This window comes from Symphalangus syndactylus, chromosome 21, assembly GCF_028878055.3.
Source record: "Symphalangus syndactylus isolate Jambi chromosome 21, NHGRI_mSymSyn1-v2.1_pri, whole genome shotgun sequence".
Lineage (NCBI taxonomy): Eukaryota > Metazoa > Chordata > Mammalia > Primates > Hylobatidae > Symphalangus > Symphalangus syndactylus.
In genome coordinates, this window is record NC_072443.2 from 44,644,508 (window position 1) to 44,669,213 (window position 24,706).

Here is a 24,706-nt window from a genome sequence, read left to right on the forward strand (position 1 = left end):
GAAATAGCTATTGCCAAAGTGAAGGTGTAGATAATACCTAGTCTTGTTATATAATGGGGACGTGGTTTGCAGAAGAATTTTCTTTATAAAATTGAAGTTTCAAGGGATGTCAGTGTTTATGCCGTTTTTCCAGTTCCAAAATGATTCCATTCCATACTAGAAATTTGAAGTATGTAACTTGAAATCCTTAATAAAATTAGGATTTAATTATATAAAAACAGAAAGTTATCACTTCTCCATTAAGTAAATCTGGACCCTAAAGATTGAAGATCCTGTGTATTGCCAGAATCATAACTCGATTAGAAAGATTAAGAGGTAAAAAGAATGAAATGGAATAGGCCCTCTCTATTTCTATGGCTAACCTTTGGGAAAATAATTTTATAGAAACAGAAGCTTCTTCATTAGCCACCTATGGACAGATTTTAGGCTGAGTCTAATTCACAGTGATTGCCCCTCTCTAGAACCATGGGGGACCTAGTCACTCAGTTTGATAGAGATTGTTAGGAAAGGGGGAAAAACAATCTGGAAATCTTAGATAAAAATCACTAGAGAAGATGTTAGAGAATGTCCTACAAATAAATACTACATGTAAATGTTCTTTAAGCATTTGCTAGAAAGTTGGCCAAGATGACCCCTAGAAGGTGCACAAACTAAATTGGGGTGGGAATGGGGGTGAGGACAGGTAAGATTTGGAAGCAGCAAGAGCTTCCCAGGCAGTCAGGACCTCTTGGGGAATGCAACTGGAAACAGGGGCAGTGTAAGAGGAAAAGAGCTCAGCACTATGAGTCCAGAGTGTCAAGCCCAAAGAGTCCAAAAGCTGAGGTTTTGGCTTTGCCAAGATACCAACATGGAAGGTAGGAGTGCATAGAGATGACTGGGGAATCACAGGTAACCAAAAGATTCAGGCTCAGAGGAGCCATTAGGGCTTCAAGGGAAGCTTTCCTGTACACATTTCAGGATTATTTGGCTCCTATATTAACTAGTACTTTTTAGCTTCAAGTAAAAAACAATCTAATAAAAAGCGTGACTTAAGTAAAATGGAAATGCGCCTTTCTCTCAAGCAATGTAAAGTTGAGCAGTTGTTAGTCCAGAGCTCTTATAGAAGCACCACAATGTCAGAGAATCCCACCCTTATTCTTTCAGATGCCAATATCCTCAGCATCTAATTTTCATCTTCAGTATTGCTTCATGGTCACAGTTAGTTACTGCAGCTCCAACCATCACATCCACCATACAGGGAGGAAGAAGGAGGAAGAGAGGAAAGCAAACTATACTTATCAACTAAGTCAGCCAGTCCCCTTTAAAGAGCATTCTCTTCAGTACTCCACCCTGTGATTTCCGCTTACATCCTTTCATCAATTCTGTTTGATATGACCAATCCTAACTAAAAAAGAAGCTGTGGAAATACAGTTTTTTTTTTTTTTATTTTTTTATTTTTTTATTTTTTATTACACTTTAGGGTTTTAGGGTACATGTGCACAATGTGCAGGTTTGTTACATATGTATCCATGTGCCATGTTGATTTCCTGCACCCATTAACTCGTCATTTAGCATTAGGTGTATCTCCTAATGCTGTCCCTCCCCCCTCCCCCCACCCCACAACAGTCCCCGGAGCGTGATGTTCCCCTTCCTGTGTCCATGAGTTCTCATTGTTCAATTCCCACCTATGAGTGAGAACATGTGGTATTTGGTTTTTTGTCCTTGCGATAGTTTACTGAGAATGATGTTTTCCAGTTTCATCCATGTCCCTACAAAGGACACGAACTCATCATTTTTTATGGCTGCATAGTATTCCATGGTGTATATGTGCCACATTTTCTTAATCCAGTCTATCGTTGTTGGACATTTGGGTTGGTTCCAACTCTTTGCTATTGTGAATAGTGCCGCAATAAACATACGTGTGCATGTGTCTTTATAGCAGCATGATTTATAGTCCTTTGGGTATATACCCAGTAATGGGATGGCTGGGTCAAATGGTATTTCTAGTTCTAGATCCCTGAGGAATCGCCACACTGACTTCCACAATGGTTGAACTAGTTTACAGTCCCACCAACAGTGTAAAAGTGTTCCTATTTCTCCACATCCTCTCCAGCACCTGTTGTTTCCTGATTTTTTAATGATGGCCATTCTAACTGGTGTGAGATGGTATCTCACTGTGGTTTTGATTTACATTTCTCTGATGGCCAGTGATGAGGAGCATTTCTTCATGTGTTTTTTGGCTGCATAAATGTCTTCTTTTGAGAAGTGTCTGTTCATGTCCTCTGCCCACTTTTTGATGGGGTTGTTTGTTTTTTTCTTGTAAATTTCTTTGAGTTCATTGTAGATTCTGGATATTAGCCCTTTGTCAGATGAGTAGGTTGCAAAAATTTTCTCCCATTGTGTAGGTTGCCTGTTCACTCTGATGATAGTTTCTTTTGCTGTGCAGAAGCTCTTTAGTTTAATGAGATCCCATTTGTCGATTTTGGCTTTTGTTGCCATTGCTTTTGGTGTTTTAGACATGAAGTCCTTGCCCACGCCTATGTCCTGAATGGTATTGCCTAGGTTTTCTTGTAGGATTTTAATGGTTTTAGGTCTAACATATAAGTCTTTAATCCATCTTGAATTAATTTTTGTATAAGGTGTAAGGAAGGGATCCAGTTGCAGCTTTCTACATATGGCTAGCCAGTTTTCCCAGCACCATTTATTAAATAGGGAATCCTTTCCCCATTTCTTGTTTTTGTCAGGTTTGTCAAAGATCAGATAGTTGTAGCTATGCGGCATCATTTCTGAGGGCTCTGTTCTGTTCCATTGATCTATGTCTCTGTTGTGGTACCAGTACCATGCTGTTTTGGTTACTGTAGCATTGTAGTATAGTTTAAAGTCAGGTAGCGTGATGCCTCCAGCTTTGTTCTTTTGGCTTAGGATTGACTTGGCGATGCGGGCTCTTTTTTGGTTCCATATGAACTTTAAAGTAGTTTTTTCCAATTCTGTGAAGAAAGTCATTGGTAGCTTGATGGGGATGGCATTGAATCTATAAATTACCTTGGGCAGTATGGCCATTTTCACGATATTGATTCTTCCAACCCATGAGCATGGAATGTTCTTCCATTTGTTTGTATCCTCTTTTATTTCATTGAGCAGTGGTTTGTAGTTCTCCTTGAAGAGGTCCTTCACATCCCTTGTAAGTTGGATTCCTAGGTATTTTATTCTCTTTGAAGCAATTGTGAATGGGAGTTCACTCATGATTTGGCTCTCTGTTTGTCTGTTATTGGTGTACAAGAATGCTTGTGATTTTTGTACATTAATTTTGTATCCTGAGACTTTGCTGAAGTTGCTAATCAGCTTAAGGAGATTTTGGGCTGAGACAATGGGGTTTTCTAGATATACAATCATGTCATCTGCAAACAGGGACAATTTGACTTCCTCTTTTCCTAATTGAATACCCTTTATTTCCTTCTCCTGCCTGATTGCTCTGGCCAGAACTTCCAGCACTATGTTGAATAGGAGCGGTGAGAGAGGGCATCCCTGTCTTGTGCCAGTTTTCAGAGGGAATGCTTCCAGTTTTTGCCCATTCAGTATGATATTGGCTGTGGGTTTGTTGTAGATAGCTCTTATTATTTTGAGATACGTCCCATCAATACCTAATTTATTGAGAGTTTTTAGCATGAAGGGTTGTTGAATTTTGTCAAAGGCCTTTTCTGCATCTATTGAGATAATCATGTGGTTTTTGTCTTTGGTTCTGTTTATATGCTGGATTACATTTATTGATTTGCGTATGTTGAACCAGCCTTGCATCCCAGGGATGAAGCCCACTTGATCATGGTGGATAAGCTTTTTGATGTGCTGCTGGATTCGGTTTGCCAGTATTTTATTGAGGATTTTTGCATCAATGTTCATCAAGGATATTGGTCTGAAATTCTCTTTTTTAGTTATGTCTCTGCCAGGTTTTGGTATCAGGACGATGCTGGCTTCGTAAAATGTGTTAGGGAGGATTCCCTCTTTTTCTATCGATTGGAATAGTTTCAGAAGGAATGGTACCAGTTCCTCCTTGTACCTCTGGTAGAATTCAGCTGTGAATCCATCAGGTCCTGGACTCTTTTTGGTTGGTAAGCTATTGATTATTGCCACAATTTCAGAACCTGTTATTGGTCTATTCAGAGATTCAACTTCTTCCTGGTTTAGTCTTGGGAGGGTGTATTTGTCGAGGAATTTATCCATTTCTTCTAGATTTTCTAGTCTATTTGCATAGAGATGTTTGTAGTATTCTCTGATGGTAGATTGTATTTCTGTGGGATCGGTGGTGATATCCCCTTTTTCGTTTTTTATTGCATCTATTTGATTCTTCTCTCTTTTCTTCTTTATTAATCTTGCTAGCGGTCCATCAATTTTGTTGATCTTTTCAAAAAACCAGCTCCTGGATTCATTAATTTTTTGAAGGGTTTTTTGTGTCTCTATTTCCTTCAGTTCTGCTCTGATTTTAATTATTTCTAGCCTTCTGCTAGCTTTTGAATGTGTTTGCTCTTGCTTTTCTAGTTCTTTTAATTGTGATGTTAGGGTGTCAATTTTGGATCTTTCCTGCTTTCTCTTGTGGGCATTTAGTGCTATAAATTTCCCTCTACACACTGCTTTGAACGTGTCCCAGAGATTCTGGTATGTTGTGTCTTTGTTCTCGTTGGTTTCAAAGAACATCTTTATTTCTGCCTTCATTTCATTATGTACCCAATAGTCATTCAGGAGCAGGTTGTTCAGTTTCCATGTAGTTGAGCGGTTTTGACTGAGTTTCTTAATCCTGAGTTCTAGTTTGATTGCACTGTGGTCTGAGAGACAGTTTGTTATAATCTCTGTTCTTTTACATTTGCTGAGAAGAGCTTTACTTCCAACTATGTGGTCAGTTTTGGAATAGGTGTGGTGTGGTGCTGAAAAAAATGTATATTCTGTTGATTTGGGGTGGAGAGTTCTGTAGATGTCTATTAGGTCCACTTTATGTAGAGCTGAGTTCAATTCCTGGATATCCTTGTTAACTTTCTGTCTCGTTGATCTGTCTAATGCTGACAGTGGGGTGTTAAAATCTCCCATTATTATTGTGTGGGAGTTTAAGTCCCTTTGTAGGTCACTGAGGACTTGCTTTATGAATCTGGGTGCTCCTGTGTTGGGTGCATATATATTTAGGATAGTTAGCTCTTCTTGTTGAATTGATCCCTTTACCATTATGTAATGGCCTTCTTTGTCTCTTTTGATCTTTGTTGGTTTAAAGTCTATTTTATCAGAGACTAGGATTGCAACCCCTGCCTTTTTTTGTTTTCCATTTGCTTGATAGATCTTCCTCCATCCCTTTATTTTGAGTCTATGTGTGTCTCTGCACGTGAGATGGGTTTCCTGAATACAGCACACTGATGGGTCCTGACTCCTTATCCAGTTTGCCAGTCTGTGTCTTTTGATTGGAGCATTTAGCCCATTTACATTTAACGTGAATATTGTTATGTGTGAATCTGATCCTGTCATTATGATGTTAGTTGGTTATTTTGCTCGTTAGTTGCTATAGTTTCTTCCTAGCCTCGATGGTCTTTACAATTTGGCATGTTTTTGCAGGGGCTGGTACCGGTTGTTCCTTTCCATGTTTAGTGCTTCCTTCAGGAGCTCTTTTAGGGCAGGCCTGGTGGTGACAAAATCACTCAGCGTTTGCTTGTCTGTAAAGTATTTTATTTCTCCTTCACTTATGAAGCTTAGTTTGGCGGGATAGGAAATTCTGGGTTGAAAATTCTTTTCTTTAAGAATGTTGAATATCGGCCCCCACTCTCTTCTGGCTTGTAGAGTTTCTGCTGAGAGATCAGCTGTTAGTCTGATGGGCTTCCCTTTGTGGGTAACCCGACCTTTCTCTCTGGCTGCCCTTAACATTTTTTCCTTCATTTCAACTTTGGTGAATCTGACAATTATGTGTCTTGGAGTTGCCCTTCTCGAGGAGTATCTTTGTGGCATTCTCTGTATTTCCTGAATCTGAATGCTGGCCTGCCTTGCTAGATTGGGGAAGTTCTCCTGGATAATATCTTGCAGAGTGTTTTCCAACTTGGTTCCATTCTCCCCATCATTTTCAGGTACACCAATCAGACGTAGGTTTGGTCTTTTCACATAGTCCCAAATTTCTTGGAGGCTTTGTTCATTTCTTTTTATTCTTTTTTCTCTAAACTTCCCTTCTCTCTTCATTTCATTCATTTCATCTTCTATCAGCGATACCCTTTCTTCCAGTTGATCGCATCTGCTACTGAGGCTTCTGCAATCTTCGCGTAGTTCTCGAAACTTGGCTTTCAGCTCCATCGTCTCCTTTAAGCCCTTCTCTCCATTGGTTATTCTAGTTATCCATTCTTCTAATTTTTTTTCAAAGTTTTTAACTTCTTTGCTATTGTTTTGAATTTCCTCTCGTAGCTCAGAGTAGTCTGATCGTCTGAAGCCTTCTTCTCTCAACTCATCAAAGTCATCCTCCATCCAGCTTTGTTCCGTTGCTGGTGAGGAACTGCGTTCCTTTGGAGGAGGAGAGGTGCTCTGTTTTTTAGAGTTTCCAGTTTTTTTGGTCTGTTTTTTCCCCATCTTTGTGGTTTTGTCTACTTTTTGTCTTCGATGATGGTGATGTACAGATGGGTTTTTGGTGTGGATGTCCTTTCTGTTTGTTAATTTTCCTTCTACCAGATAAGACCCTCAGCTGCAGGTCTGTTGGAGTTTACTAGAGGTCCACTCCAGACCCTGTTTGGCTGGGTGTCAGCACCGGTGGCTGCAGAACAGCGGATTTTCGTGAGACCACAAATTCAGCTGTCTGATAGTTCCTCTGAAAGTTTTGTCTCAGAGGAGTACCCGGTTGAATGAGGTGTCAGTCTGTCCCTACTGGGGGGGTGCCTCCCAGTTAGGCTGCTCAGGGGTGAGGGACCCACTTTAGGAGGCAGTCTGTCCGTTCTCAGATCTCCAGCTGCGTGCTGGGAGAACCACTACTCTCTTCAAAGCTGTCAGTCAGACAGGGACATTTAAGGCTGTGGAGGTTCTCGCTGAGTTTTTGGTTGTCTGTGCCCTGTCCCCAGAGGTGGAGCCTACAGAGGCAGGCAGGCCTCCTTGAGCTGTGGTGGGCTCCACCCAGTTTGAGCTTCCTGGCTGCTTTGTTTACCTAAGCAAGCCTGGGCAATGGCGGGCGCCCCTCCCCCAGCCTCGTTGCTGCCTTGCAGGGTGATCTCAGACTGCTGTGCTAGCAATCAGCAAGACCCTGTGGGCATAGGACCCTCCGAGCCAGGTGCGGGACACAATCTCCTAGTGTGCCGTTTTCCAGGCCCGTTGGAAAAGCGCAGTATTAGGACGGGACTGACCCGATATTCCAGGTGCCGTCTGTTTCCCCTTTCTTTGACTAGGAAAGGGAACTCCCTGACCCCTTGCGCTTCCCGAGTGAGGCAATGCCTCGCCCTGCTTCGGCTCGCGCACAGTGCGCTTCACCGACTGTCCTGAACCCACTGTTAGGCACTCCCTAGTGAGATGAAACCGGTACCTCAAGCAGAAATGCAGAAATCACCCGTCTTCTGTGTCGCTGGGGCTGGGAGCTGGAGACCGGAGCTGTTCCTATTCGGCCATCTTGGCTCCACCCCGACAGATCGGAAATACAGTTTTTAAACTTAGCACTGAGTTGCCTTCAATAAAATTGGAGTTATCTTCATAAGATAAAGGGAATTATGGACATTAAATAGGCAATTAGAAATCTCTGCCACAACCTCCTAACCAAAGAATGGCTGAAAAGTTATTTCCAACTCCCACTTATGTGTTGGGTGAGGCTCTAGATGTATTGATGTTCTTGGGATGCTTTTTCATGGATTCCAGGGAAGGGCAAGGCAGTTTATAGACAGCTTATTCCAACACTGGGTTTGAACTAAGTTGTATTAAGGAAAAATAATGATAATAAAAAAGGGATGCTTACAGGAACAGTCTAAAGGAACTGAACTAATATGGTTTGACTCTTGTCCCCACCCAAATCTCATTTTGTAGCTCCCACGTGTTGTGAGAGAAACCTGGTGGGAGACAATTGAATCATGGAGATGGGTCTTTCCTGTGCTGTTCTCATGGTGGTGAATAAGTCTCTTGAGATCTGGTGGTTTTAAAAATGGGAGTTTCCCCGCACAAGCTCTCTCTTTGCCTGCTGCCATCCATATAAGATGTGACTTGCTTCTCCTTGCCTTCCACCATGATTGTGAGGCTTCCCCAGCCACATGGACCTATAAGACCATTAAACCTCTTTCCTTTGTAAATTGCCTAGTCTCAGGTATGTCTTTATCAGCAGCATGAAAGCAGACTAATACATGCATCATAATGGTTACAGTGTTGGGTGAGGTGATGGGATCATGACTTTTCTAGTTTTCTGTTATGTATTTGTATTATTTCAAATGTTCTTGTATTCTTTTAATTTCCTATTGAATTCTTTTTTCCTGTTTTAAGACTCCCTGGAGAAGGAGGGCATTTGGGCCAGCCTACTTAAAGTGAGACATATGCCCAATGTGCAAATTAGGCCAAAAGGCCACAAAATGTGTTTAGGAAACAAACCAGGGCATGTGAGATTGCACTTGCATAAACATGTTGTGTGTGTGTAATATTGATCTCCATCTCACAGGGGAGCAATAATGAGTGGCAAAGGCTCCTGGGAGGGAAAATTAGAGGATGAGAAAGCTACTCCATGAAAGTTATTGAAGAGCAGGTGGCACGTTTGGAGGCCTGTGGTAGAAAGACCTGGGTTCAAGCCTTTTCCCACTCTTCCCCTTAAACAGCTGGATGATCCTGGGGAAATTAACCTATTTAGTCTTGGATTTTTAACCTATAAAATGAGAAAAGAGAATAAGATGATAATTAAAATCCTTTGAAATAGAAATAATTTTATTTTCCCTAATTGTTGAGCCAAAAGAGAAAATGATGAAATATTTTGGGAAGTGAGGCTAAGGGGGAATGAAAATAGACAAGTAGCCTAACATGTGAAGATGTTTCACCAAGAGTAAAAAACCTAGAATAACATTAAAGTAAGAAAACCATTTGGGGGCAATTTTAGGTGCATAGTAGCTATGCAGAACCTCTTTAGATTGGGAGAGTCACCCAACTGATGAATCAAACTCTGTTGTTGAATTGAACATCCTGATTGCAATTCTAGCACCAGGAGGGGATTCCTCATGTGCATCTGGTTGTAGCCACCCAACTAAAATTCCCACAAAAAGGAATTAATTTGATAACTATCTAAGTCAATGAAATAGACTAATTCCCATTAGCAAGATTTCTGATGCAATTATTTTTAAATAGCATTAATTCCACAATTCTTTTAACCTTGTCATATAGCTTTCCCTAATGCCTGTTCCTCCAACCCCAAGTCCTTTCATTTTTAAACCTCTACAAGTCTTTCCCTCTTTAAATTTAGGAACATCCCCTGATCAATTTATATTCCTTTTCAAATTGCTTTTTAATTGAAGTATATGTACTTTTTCTAGCGGTCCTGCCGCAGGGGTTATTCAGGGATGCACCGAGAAGTAGTGAGAAGAATGATGAAAGAAAGACACAGAGAAGCAGGATTAGGAGGGACGGTCCCCTGATAGGGAAGCGCCAACAAGCTCTGGTTTATTCAGTGCTTTTATACATGCCAGGGGTTAAAAATCCAGACAATAATTATTTTTGTCTTCCTTTGATGCGGCCTCTGCAGTCTGTCTTATGCTAACTGTTAACTATGAAAAGCCATTCACAGCGCTTCACTGATCTGGTAAGAACAGGAAGCTACCCATAACAGGATCTTCAGCGGTCAGGTCTTGGCCATGACACCTACTTTCCTGTCTGCAGGCTTTGCCAATGCATGGGAATGTGAATTTGGCTCCCCACAGTTCCCCCTTTTCTTTCTAAAAGAAGCCGTTGATGATTTATCCGGAGCTGGGTGATGGCAGAGAAGGCTCCTCGGAGACAGACTGGGAAAACACAAAGAATTAATAAAACAATACCTGCAAGGGTGGCTAGACTGATAATTATAGCGGACAAATGAGATGTAGGGGATAATTTATGGAGAATAGACAAAATGCTATCAGCAACATCCTTTGGATTCACGATATCTAAATGTGCTTGTTGCATCTTTTGTATTTCATTATGTATGAGGCAACATCTAAAGAGAAGTTGTTAGCTGACCACACTCCATGAAGGTGTGCTTGCACTTCTTCCCAGCTCCATTGAGATTGATTATACTCATGAGCTGTTATACAAATCCACTCATAGTCAGCATGACATTTTAGGGGGAGTCTAGTAGATAAGGTCTCTACTCTCATGCCTAGAAATTCAACAGCCTCTTCTAATGCATTTAATTTTGCATTGATTTTTAAATCAATTCATTCTTGAGTTCCTAAAGCAGTACTAGTATTTTTTGCAAGATTGTTTACAAAGTGAGCAGTTTGAATAGATTTTGTGATAGCCACAGCTGCAGTTGCTGCAGTAGCTACAGCAGTAACAAGTGCTATGATTCCTGCAATGAGAAGTCCTAAAAATCGTTTTGTTCGGGTGAGAGACTCAACAACTATTTGTAATGCAGCAAAACCAGGATCAGTATACCAGGTCTCATTAAGATTAACAGGCAGCATCACAAAAGGAGGCTGCTGTAAAATAGCCAAAGTTAAGTTGAAATTGTCTCTAGTAACACAGTTGGTAAGGTTACAATGCAGGCAATGAATAATGTATTCCTTTTCACCTTGATGGGGAATGCTATGAGCTAAATGTGGGGACACTAACTTACCCATGTGGACTTGTACAGTAATATTAAAAGGTCCAGAAAGGAACACATAGGGAGCACGCACACAGGCACGCAACCCAGTTCGAACTCGCTTGGGAGTGGTCTGTTCTGGAGTGGTCTGTTGTGGATAGAGGAATTCTACCACTCCTAAAGCAGCGGCGGCTCGCCAAATGTGTTCTTGTACTTGTCCCTTCTGAGTGGTAATAATAGGCATCGTCCAATCTCCAGTAGCGACATTACGCGCCCCAGAAATGGGAGGAAGGTAAGCATATGGACGAGACCAGTCAGTAAGATTAATGTCATAATGAGGAATTTGATGTTGAGTTCCAGGTAGCTAGGCACAACTTTGCCATACAGGATATTTGGAGACAACATGTTGTCCAGGCCTGACAACAGGACATGGGGGAAGAACATGAGGCGGATGTTGGCTGTTTGGGGCGACCGCCACAGTGGAAAATCCCCAGAATGAAAGCTGCCACTGCACAATAGTATGTAACGCTGTAGGCAGATATCCTGCCACACGTCGAATTTCATGCCCAAGAGTAAGGCAGCCAGCCTTTGGAGTAAAGGAAAGGCAAATAGGCAGTGTAGCAGTGGATCCTGTATAATTATATATGGTAGAAACAGGGATAATGAAGTCTCCATCTAAGCCCCCAAATAAGTCTGTGTTATTGGTATATACAGGCACATTAGCGTCATTCCACGTAACAGGACGCAAAAGAGGGGGTTCAGGCACATAAGCCCAGTAAATTTTCCCTTCAGTGGGCAATACCTGGAAGCTCAGGCGAGCCAGCATGGCCAGGAACAAATTTTCAGGAGTGAAGGGCTTGCCTTCAGTAGTAAGCATATCTTGTGCGGTAACTGCAAGACGCTTTATTTGACCCCAAGTTGGAAAGGGAGAGTTACGTGTTTCCAAGGCAAGACGGCGAGGGCGCTGACGACGGCGAGGAGCTCCGTGACGAACTCCCGGAGGGCTGCTCGGGGGAGTGTGCAGACTGAGGTTTCTCATCCGGCTCACCAGAAATCCGTTCCGCATGCCGGACGAGCCTCTCCGGAATCCACCGAGGTCCGCCATCAGACCCTTCAGGAAAAACACAAACACTCCCTCGTCCCCATATCAGCACAGGGTCAGGTCCATGCCATTGTCCAGTCAGTGGGTCCTTCCACCTCACAAGAGCTTTTATAGATGCCTCCGGATGCCAAAACCGCTCGGCAGCAGAGCGTCCTGCGGCATCCAGGCGCAAAAAATTCAACACATAAAGCATGATGCAAATAATTCGCAGGTGTGCGGGGGTAAAGTTCCCCCTTTTTAATTTTTTCAAGTTGATGTTTAATGGTGGAGTGTGCACGTTCAACAATACCCTAACCCTGTGGGTTATAAGGGATGCCAGTGCAATGTGAAATATTAAATTGTGCAAGGAAAGAGTGAAAAGCTTTAGCAACATAGGCTGGTGCATTATCTGTCTTGAGTTGCCAGGGAATTCCCAACGTTTGAAAACAATAGAGTAAGTGAGCTTTAACATCTTTAACAGCCTCCCCAGAGCGTGCGGAGGCTAAAAGAAAACCTGAGAAGGTATCTACACAAACATGGATATAACTAGATTTACCAAAAGGAGGGTAGTGAGTAACATCCATCTGCCACAAATGTAGGGGCTGCAAGCCTCGAGGATTAACTCCATAATGGGGAACAGGTTGCAGTTGAGGGCAGGTGGAGCAATGCTTTACAATAGCACGAGCAGCTTCACGAGTGATTTTGAACTGCAATCGTAAACTGTGAGCATTTTGATGATGTATGGCATGGGAATTAGCTGCTCGCTGGACAGCATTTTCCGTGAGGAAACAAAGTTTATCAGCAGCTGCATTTCCGGCAGACAACGGTCCAGGCAACAGAGAATGACTCCGGATATGTCCTACAAAATAGGCAGCGGTACGCTGTTGACAACATGATTGTAGAAGCGAAAGTAACTGGTAAACTTCATCATCAAGCAAGGAAGAAATAGTAGCAGATTCGATATGAGTGCTACTGCGAAAAACCCACTCACTGTCAGTATAGGTGTTAGAGGGCTCAGAGGGGAACATTTGTAAGGCTTGGCACACGGCAAAAAGTTCAACTCGCTGCGGAGAAGAATAAGTAGCGGGAAATCGAAAAGGACGGTTGTCAGCGATGACGGCTGCAACACCTGTTTTTGAACCATCAGTGAACAAAAGGTGAGCATGGGCTAATGGTTGATGACAATGATGAAGAGGAAGAATAAATGAAGTATGCTGAAAAAAGGTTAACAATTTATGTTTAGGGTAATGAGTTGACAATTGCCCAGTAAAATTGCTAAGTGCTATTTGCCAAGGAAGGTTGAATTGATAAAGAGAAACAATTTGCTGTTGAGTAAAGGGAACAGTGAGGATATCGGGGTCTTTTCCATATATCTGATGAGATCTCTTGCAGCCGGCCATGATAAGTTGACTGACTAAGTCTGCATAAGGCTGGATAGTCTTATGACGGGTGGAGGGCAGATGTAACCACTCTAAGGGGGAGTGTTGCCAAAACACTGCTGTGGGATATAAGTGAGGGGTAAGAATTAACAGAAGCAGAGGTTGAGTGTAATCTATGCGAGAAACATGAGCTTGCTGAATTGCGGACTCTACAAGTTGTAAGGCTAGTTTTGTTTCTGGAGTAAGAGTTCGGGGAGAAGTGGGATCACTGCTTCCTCTTAGAATATTGAACAAGGGTAATAAGTCAGCAGTAGTAAGAGACAGAAAAGGTCGAACCCAGTTTATGTCTCCAAGCGATTTTTGAAAATCATTGAGTGTTTGTAATTTGGAGAGGTTAAGTTGTATCTTTTGAGGAGAAACAGTGGTTTCTGCAATTTTTTGACCAAGATAAATAAGAGGAAAGGTTTGTTGGATTTTTTCCTCTGCTATTTGCAGACCAAAGGTAGGCAAATGCTGCTGTAAAAATAATAAAGCTTGTTGCAATTCTGCGAAAACCTCTCCTGCAATTAAAATGTCATCCATGTAATGTAAGCAATAGATGTGAGGAAACTGAGCCCTGAAAGATTGTAAAGCCATGGCCACATATTTTTGACATAAAGTAGGGCTATTAGCCATGCCTTGAGGCAAGACCTTCCACTGATACCTAGCCATTGGCTGTTGAAAATTAATAGAGGGTAGGCTAAAAGCAAATCGAACTTTATCACTTGAATGGAGAGGAATTGTAAAGAAGCAGTCCTTAAGATCTATGACAAAAGCTGGCCAATTTTGGTATAGCTGTAGCAGAAGGAAGGCCAGGTTGCAATGCCCCCATGGGTAACATAGTGGCATTTACAGCCCGCAAATCCTGTAATAATCTCCATTTTCCAGATTTCTTTTTAATAACAAATATTGGTGTATTCCAAGGGCTAGTAGATGGTTCAATATGACCAGCAAGGGGCTGCTCATGAATTAATTGAGTGGCTGCCAATAATTTCTCCTGATTAAAGGCCACTGATCCACCCAAACAGGTTCATTAGATTTCCACTGAATAGCATCTGCAGTTAAGGAGGCAGCTAGGATCAGTGGCCTTGGGGAAAACCGAAACCATGTCGATCATTTTTTGGTGTAACTTGTACTGGAGCAAGAATGCCAGTGTTATGTTTTCCTAATCCCTGGTTGGGGAGCAGTCCCTGCTGGAGCAACTGTTGAGACACAATGGGGTTGGGACTAAACAAATAAACACCCATTTGTTGTAACACATCACGTCCCCATAAATTACAAGGTAAGTGGGGTAACACATAGGGTTGAAATTTTCCTTGGTGACCTCCTTGATCAGTCCAAGTTAATACTTGTGTATTTTGCTGGGGGTTTTGAGACATTCCAATACCTTGTAGATGAGTTATAGAGGCAGTAAGAGGCCATGAAGCAGGCCAAAATTGTAAACTGAATACAGAAACATCTGCTCCAGTATCAATTAAGCCTGAAAAAGTCTTTCCTTCTATTTGAAGTTGCAGGGTAGGTCTCTCGGCATCAACAGCCTGCAGCCAATAGATATCAGAGGAACCAAAACCGCGACTACCGCGCGCAGTAGAGGAAGCTGTTTGCCCTATTTGAGAAACATAGGGTAGAAGTAGAAGTTGGGCCACACGCTGACCTTTAGATACAGTGACCACAGCTTGAGAGGTGGAAGCCATAACTTGAAGCTCCCCAGTATAGTCAGAGTCAATTATTCCAGGATAGACAATTAACCCCTTAAAGAGGACACTGCTTCTTCCAATAATCAACCCAACAGTCTCCTTAGGGAGAGGCCCAAACACTCCTGTAGGAATGCGCTGCGGACCCATTTCAGGTGTTAGTACGTAGCCGGAGGTGGCACATAAGTCCAATCCTGCTGACCCTGGGGTGGCTCGCGAAAGGGATTGGAGGGACTCATGGAGGTCACTGGAGGGACTGTCTGAAGGGCCCCTATTGTTTGTCGGGCCCGGGGAGAGGCCCACTTCTGGTTTCCCTGAGGGGAAAGAGGGTTGCCTTGAGAATCAGTACGAGACCTACATTCATTCATCCAATGAAACCCACGTTGGCATCGAGGGCACAAGGAAGTAGGTCGAGCCTTAGGTGACTTCCCTGAACTTGCGGGCATGTGGCAGCATTGGTTCTTAAAATGTCCTGGTTTACCACAATTAAAACAAGTTTGATTACCTCCTTTGTTTTGAAGCCGCTTATTTTGGCCCCTACCCTGCACCTGCAAATAAATCTGAGAAACAGGAACTCCTTTCATAGCTGCAGCATAAGCCACACCTTGATTAAAAGCAGGACCAATTTCAGAACATAAACGAATATAATCTTCCAGAGTCCCATTTTTCTTGTATGGGCGAATAGCGGCTTGACAAGCGCCATTCGCATTTTCAAAAGCAAGTTGCCTTACAATAACGGTACCTGCCTCAGAGTCACTGATCACTCGGCCCACTGCCTGTAATAACCGAGACACAAAGTTCTGATAAGGCTTGTCAGGTCCCTGGCGAATTTTTGTAAGTTCCTCTGTGCGTTTGGAAGATGGCAATTTCTTCCAGGCAGAGAGGGCAATATTGGATACTTGATCATAAATCCATCTTTCCCAACCAATTTGATTAGCAGTATCTGAAAAGTTAGCTAAGCCAGTGAGCATTTCATAAGTAACCTGATTACCCGCCATGTGATTACAGCGAGAAATTTCCTCAGCTTTTTCCAAAAATTCAGTTTTCCACAACAAGTAATCACCCCCGTCTAGGCAGGCTTTTGCTATACCCTTCCAATCATTAGGAGGTAAAGCATCCTCTGCCAAAGTTTCTACCATGGCTAAAGTAAAGGGTGCTGTAGTCCCATATTGAACCACAGCAGCCTTAAGATCTTTCAAAGTCTTAAAAGGCAGAGGCTCATGATATTGCTGTTGATCCTGGGGATTAAGTCTAACAGGGAAAGCATGAAATCCCTCAAGAGTTTCCCCCGACATACGAGCTTGATAAAGAGCCCCTTCAAGGGGAGACATAACAGTTGCAGGCAAGGTGCTCAATTTTAAGGGAGGCAAGCAAGCATTAGGAGCCTCAGGGGGCTTTTTAATAAAGGTAGCTGCAAAAGCACGTACCAGGGCCTCCTGTTCCTCTTCAGATACAGGGATGGGCAAAGTAGGTGAAACAGGCGAAGCAGGAGAAAAAGACATACTCTCTTCTCTAGATAATTTCATTCCCAAGGGTTGAGGCTGTGTACAAGTTACAGGAGTCTCCTCAGGGGCCGACGGAGGAGGAGGAGGCAAATCCTCAGGAGGAGATGAAAAAGGCTTGTATGCCTCAGGACATGGGACTAGGCATTCTTGGACCAGATTAAAAAGCCCAAAGGTGTCTACAGGAATTCCATCAGGGCCATGCAGAGTATAATGCTTCCGCAGGCCTTCCCCCACCTTTGACCAGGTATCCATGTTAATAGTACCTTCCTCAGGGAACCAAGGACATGCCTCTTGTACTGTCTCCAAGAATTTTTCTAACTGCTTAGTTTTTATAGAAGCCCCACGGGCATGCATCATAGATTGCAACACTGGAATGTAAAGAGCTCGTTCTTTAGAACCAGAATGTCCCATTTTTACTCCTAATGTATGACTATGCGCCCACAATTGTTTATACTCACAACTTCTGCAGAACTTACCAGAACTGGGCGTTCTTCTCACAGTATTTCTCGGGTCCCTGCTCGGGCGCCACCTCTAGCGGTCCTGCCACAGGGGTTATTCAGGGATGCACCGAGAAGTAGTGAGAAGAATGATGAAAGAAAGACACAGAGAAGCGGGATTAGGAGGGACGGTCCCCTGATAGGGAAGCGCCAACAAGCTCTGGTTTAGTCAGTGCTTTTATACATGCCAGGGGTTAAAAATCCAGACAATAATTATTTTTGTCTTCCTTTGATGCGGCCTCTGCAGTCTGTCTTATGCTAACTATTAACTATGAAAAGCCATTCACAGCGCTTCACTGATCTGGTAAGAACAGGAAGCTACCCATAACAGGATCTTCAGTGGTCAGGTCTTTGCCATGACACCTACTTTCCTGTCTGCAGGCTTTGCCAATGCATGGGAATGCGAATTTGGCTCCCCACAACTTTTAAGTGGAAAATTCAGAGTGTGTGTGTGTCTGTGTGTGGGCACACATGCACATGCAAGAGACTGCTATGGTTCTTCTCAAACATTTTCCTGGAAAATATCTTATAATACAACATACTGCTCTAATGAGATTGTTTTTTCAAATGCAAATAATGCCTTGAATTCCAAAGAAGAAATGGAGTTTCTTTCCCTGCACTATCAGACTAATTACAATTATTTTGTTACAATAGCTCTTCTTTGAGCAAAACCTTGCTCATTCTTCCTGCCTTCAGCAACTTGAGGATAAGGAGATAAGTCTGTTTCCTGGGTTGGTGGGTAGGCCAATGAGCAGAATCTTAAGGAAGAGGAAGAAGAATAGTGGAAATTTAGCCCAATTTCAGTGGAAATCCAGGCTTCTTTCCTTCAACTGTGGCCTCAATGCATCCTCCACTCTTTGATCTCTGTAAGCCTCAGCCTTCACATTTCTTTGATAAATTCAGGATTCTAAAACTTCTGGTCCAAGTTCCTGCTTTCATTTTCAGCAAATGGCACTGGCATCATTCCTCACGAGTCTGCTCTTTCAAAATCTTCCTTCACTGTAACATAGAGAGAGAAAACTGTTCTCATTCTTCTTCCCTTATTTTATCCTGTTGATCCAGATAAATAGGTACCTCTTTGTCTAAAGTTAATTCTTGCAATTTATACTCCTCCAAAATCCTGGGAGAACTTATCTCCAGATAAACCTGAATGAGTTGGGCTATCTAGCTCTTCATTCAAGGCCAGATTAGGTACATAATTGGAGAATAAAAACAAAACAAAACAAAACAAACAAAAACCCTGAAACAAAAATGAGCAGTCTAGGTCTTCACTAAAGTTTCTTAAGGAGATGCAGAAGGAATATACAAACCTTCCTTGAAATATGTTGTTGATTTTCCTTTCTAACTCCTACTTCCTTGCCTGTATCTCTTCCCTCTATTTCCCACTACCCAGTCTTTTCTGCTGGAAATGAAATTAATTATCTGATGCCATTTGGCTGCTATCACCTTTTCTAGTGACCCTCCCTCCTCCTCATCACATGGTACAACTAAGGCTCAACAATTAGCTGCCCAAGAAAATTTTATTTTTCTTTAGAGCTCAGGCAATTAGGTGATATACATTATTCAACATTATAAAACAAGGATAAGAATTATACTTCATAGAGTTGTTGTGAGAATTAAAAGAGATAATATATGCCAAGCTTTTAGAATAGTGACTGGCACTAGGTAATAACTCAACACATTTTAGTTCCTATCATCTTTAGCTATTTTTCCCAGCACACAACAATTACGTTTGCTTCTCTAGCAGTTTTTATATTGCATTTGCTCCTGCTTTCTGTCCAAAACAACCTACGTTTTTGGATCATTTCCAACTATTATTTTCTTTTTTTAAAAAATGCTAAGCTTCTCGGAAAGATAAGCTATCCTTTATGCCTATTTCCTCCTCAAGTCTCTGATTTCTAAGAGTTCAAAAGAAGTGAAAAGAACTTGAAAAGAACATAAGCACATATTCCAATACACACTATAGCTTTACAGTGCTCTGTTATTACCAGAAGGATGATGAAAAGAAGGGAATATCAGGCTATGTGGAGTGGGCCAGAAAGACTTTAGCAGAGTTTGGAACAAGAGGAAAATAATTTTTGGCAGAGAATGGGGAAAGGCATTCAGATGGGCAAGAACTGTGGTTTGGAGCAAAAATGTAGAAATGTGTTCAGAGAACAGGAAGAGTTTTAAAACAAAGCATAATGTCTGAAATAGAGTAATGAAATGTAAAGTTATTGAACAGTACTGTTTATGATAAATAAAGAGGTAACTGGTAGAGAGCTTAAAGTGAATTCAAAAGTGTCTAGATTTAATGGAGGGAGTAAGAGTAAGATTATGCAATTCAGGCTTATAATTATAATAATAATTATTATTATTATTTTGAGACAGGGTCTCACTTTGTCACCCAGGCTGGAGTGCAGTGGCATGATCTCAGCTCGCTGCAGTCTCGACCTCCCAGGTTCAAGTGATTCTCCTGCCTCAGCCACCCAAGTAACTGGGACTCCAGGCGCACGCCACTAAGCCTGGCTAACATTTTTTTGTATTTTTTTGTGGAGACGGGGTTTCTTCATGTTGCCCAGCTTGGTCTCAAACTCCTGAGCTCAAGTGATCCGCCTACCTTGGCCACCTGAAGTGCTAGGATTACAAGTGTGAACCACTGCACCCGGCTAGACTTATAATTATTAATAATGACTATGTCGGTCTTATTTTTAGAGGGCTTACTACTATGTGCGAAACATTGTGCAAGAACCTCCCGAGTGGTTTTCCTGCATTTCCTCTTGTTCTGCTAATTCTTTCCCAACATAACAGCCACAGTAATTTTTTAAAAATGCAAATCTGATCATGTTATTGACTCCTCCACATCTTTCTTAAAACCCTTCACCAGCTTCCCTTTGCTCTTAAGATAAAGATCAAAATCCTAACATATCCCTACTAGGCCCTACTTTATCTGGCTCCAGCCTCTTCAGCTTCAATTCTTGCTCTCTTTTTGTCCCTCAAAACAAGCACTGCCGTCTCCTGGCTTGGTGCTTCTCACGTGTTCTTTCTTAATCTTGGACAGATCCTTCCTACACCTCTGGGTCTGGTTTACACTGCCTCGTCCTCCACATCTCCGAGAAACTTTGTCAGGAAAGCCTAGGCAACCTCTCCTATTGCTTCCTTCACAGTGCAGACAGCTATGGGGGTACACCAAGAGGATGTCCCTTCAAGACCTTGCCATTCAGCCGAAAGGAGTGCAGACGAACTGCTTCCAGTCGTTAGTGTCTCAGGGCCTACCTCAGCCACACTCTTCTGGAACAGCCCCAGTGTCGTGGCTGGACGTAGTAAGGGGACTAGCATCTGATCATTTCTATCCAATCTGGGATTCCTCTATTAGGCAATCTTTGTTTCCAAGTCTCTCTTGAATTGGCCAAGACTTTGACAAGAGCATTGCAGTCTGACACTCATTCCTGCCCAATCCTGCTTCTTCCACCCTTAATTTTTCTCAGACATTAACCCCCAATGAATCTTGTATGCTTCTGACTCTTCCTCTGAATCTACCTCTGCAGAACCCAATGACACATAGCATTTATCATGATTTCAATCTATAAATTTATTTATGTAATACCTAGTAAATATTGACACCACACTGCAAATTTATGAGGAGAGACCACATCAACAACTCAAAGTTGTATCCTTAGTTATCTTCCAAAATGCTTGATACATAGAATATCTCAAAAAATATTTGTGGAAAAAAAATGAAGAACTTTTACATGAACTATCTCACTAATTCTTTGAGAAATATACTATCATCGTGCCATTTTAAAGGTAGGGAAACTGAAGGAGAGATATTAACTTGCCCAAATTTGAATCCAGGTGTGTCTGATTTCCAAGATCTTCTTCTGAATCTCTACTTAATTTTCTTCCTGAGCAGGTGAACAAGAGGTTCAGAATGGCTCATCAGCTAGGACCCTTGGGTTTTTACCTTGCTAGGTTTTTCTTTTATCAAACATTGTGAGCTTGATTTGGAAAAGGATCTTAATTCATTTCTGTATTTCTAATAGTGCTTGGCACATAAAAGTGCTTGCTCAGTGTGTAGTGTACTGGATGAGCAGTGGAGGACAGAAATGATGCTTGAAGTAGATGACTCTTGCTGGTCTCTATAGACTCTACTGCTTCTCAAGAGGAACTGATGTCCAGGACAGCTGGAGTACAGCTTTATTTGATAACAACTCCTCTCCTCCATATCTAAGGCTATACGGCAGCTTTTCTCTGTAAAGAATTTCCATTTGTGCTGCAAAAAGAAATCAGTGGACCTGAGAACCAATCATTTTCCTCTTGCCTTCAGAGTTATGATGCACTTGATGCTGCTAGGAATGAATTATTGCAGCAGAGCTTGGAAGGAATGTTAAAGAAAGATTTAGCCTATTTATTTTGTAAAGGGAAGAAATTGAGGTTCAGAGATATAAAGCAAGCCAAGATGGAACTGGAACGAGATCTCATGTCTCTCCTTTACTGACTTCCAACCTACAGAAGAAATTAAGAACCTTCATTTTACTTCCTAGCAGTAAGGCTGAACTTTGCCTCAGAGAGAGTCATGCAGCCTACCTTTTGCTGGGATGTGACCCAGGGAAAGAGGTATGGGCTGTGGCAGGCATAGAAGATTCTAGAATCACAGTACTGTGCAAGAATCAGTATTTCCTAGACAAGCACAACTTCTGATAATAAGATATACTCACTGGAAAGATAAGTGTAATTGCTTGACTACAGGGATCCCTAATCTAGTTTGGATCTTATTGTTGGAAAGTCTGATCAGATTTGAGTTCTCCTGTATGACTTTCTCAAATCTTTAGTGGTTCTAGCCTAAAGCAATCACTACTCTCTTCCAAGGAATGCTTACCACTGCTCTGACATTGAGTCTCTTTCTTTGTGAATATTTGTACCTTCCTGGTGTTATTTTTATCTTATACATTTAAAAGGAGGCAAAAATAGGCATATGTCCTGCCAGAGGTCATACCACTTCAATATTAGGACCAGTCTCTCTTCATTTACAAGGGTCAAGGCAATTCTCAGGCTAAGAGAGATGGACCAGGCAGCCCCAGTTCTCTCCTGGCCACTGGTCCTCGCTGGTACCTGTCAGCCTGCCAGGAGCTGGTGCTGCAACTCTGTCTTAGTGCCCATGATTCTCCTGGTTGGCTAGGAGGCCCTGCTGGGTTTGGAGAGGGTCAGGGCACAAGGCCAGGCAAGATGAGAGGCCACAGAGAAGATGTGAAGAAAAAAAAAACCTGCAAAATGCATCAAAACGGTACTGAAAGTAAACCCTGGCTGTGGACTGAGGATTGGCAAGAAAGTGAAGTAGCCCTGTTCAAGGTCAGAGCAGCGTGAACATTCTCAAGCTGGAAGCTGAAATCAATTTTTCTTCCCTTTCAGTCTGGCAGCTGCATATGGTGGGTACGTCAGAAGCTAGAACACTAAGAATCAGCCCTGGCAACAGTAACACTAGGAAAAGGCAAAAGGGCCCACAGACAAAGGACTGGGGCCAAAAGAGGCATTGATCCTTGTTGTTAGGCCCCTTGCTAACACGGCAGAGCTGGTCCATGGCCTATGAAAGGCATCATGGGAGTATCGATTCTTGGGGGTTCCTAGTTTTATCATAATTAGTTTTTCAGGAAATTGTTTTTTAAAATAATTCTTTAAAATATTTATATGTCCTCGTAGCTAAGGCCATGTTTTGATGAGAGTGGGAATAAGAAGAGACTCTTCCTCTGTTATGAGGCTTAAAATTCAGGACAGAGGAGCTGCTGCACTTCTCATCAGTCAGTTCTTTCCAAGACAGGTCCAGAGATTTTGGATCAATGGAGCACAGAGGAAGGGAGGTGGGGAATATAGGGAAATCAAGCTCCTTTTCTGTCTCTTCTGCCTCACTGCTCTGTGGAGTGCATAAGGGTGAAGGTAATTTAAGGATGGAAAAGGAAGCAAGGGAAAACACTGTCCAGTGAACAAAAATATCACAGAATAAGAATTTTTAGAGATAGAAGAAAATCCATATTTTGAAAATTTAAATGTGATAGATTGTCACACATTTATAGCTTATATAGATCTGGAAATGAACAAGTAAACTGAGAAGGAAAAGGAGGAGAGAACACATTGTCCAGAACAAGGTCGGCTGTAGGCAGATCTGACAGCCTCCACAATGGAGAAGACAGAGGAGGTGCGGTGGAGCCTTACAGTCTTCCCTTTGCACATTTGAAGTCCACTAACATTTGTTGAGCACCTATTAGGTGCCAGGTATTGTGCTGGACCCTGGACATTTAGAAGCTAATAAGTTATACCATTATAACATTTTAGAGAATAAGGTAGCTGTGTTCATAGACAACCTCAAAACAAGGCATAATGTGACAGATTCAATAGAGGTAGAAGCTGTATGCTACAGGAAGACAGAAGAGGCTAAGGGTGATTCTCTCTAGTAGATCACAGAATCCTTCAAGGAGTAGGGGTCATTTGATCTAAAAATTGAAAGATGATTTTCTTTTCTTTTTCTTTGCTCTGTAAATTGATGTTTTATTTGAATAGGTAAATTCATTAACTTAAGAACATTAAATCTCTTTACTTTGCACTAAAACAACAGCAGCACAATATGTTTGATGAATTCTTGGGGATATTATCATCCTGTATCAGAGCTCAGGTTCACCTTTGATTGTTCCAATAGCAGCGCAAAGGGTCTTTTTTTAAAAAAAATTTTTGCTCTAAGTTCTGGGATACATATGCAGAACATGCAGGTTTGTTACATAGATATACATGTGCCATGGTGTTTTGCTGCACCTATCAACTGGTCATCTAGGTTTTAAGCCCCACATGCATGCATTAGGTATTTGTCCTAATGCTCTCCCTCCCCTTGCCCCTGCCCCCCCAACATGCCCCGGTGTGTGATATTCCCCTCCCTGTGTCCATGTGTTCTCATTGTTCAACTCCCACTTATGAGTGAGAACATGTGGTGTTTGGTCTTCTGTTCCTGTGTTAGTTTGTGCAAGCGGTCTTATGAAAACAAGAGAATGCAGAGTCCAGAGAAAACCTAACAAGCTACAATAAGAAATAGAAACTTCTCCAAGGAAAATGACAACTCATTATTTAAGAAAAGCAACATTGCCCTTTCCCCAAAAATATGCAGCTACTGCATCCTTGTGATTGTAGATCAGACCATATTTATAACCCACTGTTATAGTGAAATCCACAATTTTACTATATGTGAAATTGCTTAAGACCATAGGAAGTATTAAAGTCAGAGACTGGATCACATCATTCAGCTGTTTTTATCAGAGGTCAGCAAACTTTCTGTAAAAACCCAGATAGCAAATATTTTCAGCTTTGCAGGCCACATGGTCTTTGTTGCAACTATTTGACTCTGCCATTATAGCATGAAAGCAGCCACAGACAAGATGTAAATGAATGAAAGTGGCTGTGTTCTAATAAAGCTTTATTTACAAAAACAGCTGGATTTGATCCTAGAGCCATAGTGTTCCCAGCCCTGCTTTTACTCATCACTTTAAAGTGACTCTTCCCCATTCCTGCTACGCTCTCACTTCTGCAACATGAAGGGCAGTGGAGGTATCCATTAAGAGCATAGCTCCCCTTTCCAACCCCACATTAGTATTTTCCAATCAATAGTTAATTTCCTTTTTATATTTAAGAATCAAAACATTCTATCCCGGCTGGGTGCAGTGGCTCACGCCTGTAATCCCAGCACTTTGGGAGGCTGAGGCGGGAGGATCACTTGAGGTCAGGAGTTGGAGACCAGCCTGGCAAACATGGTGAAATCCTCTCTCTACTAAAAATACAAAAATT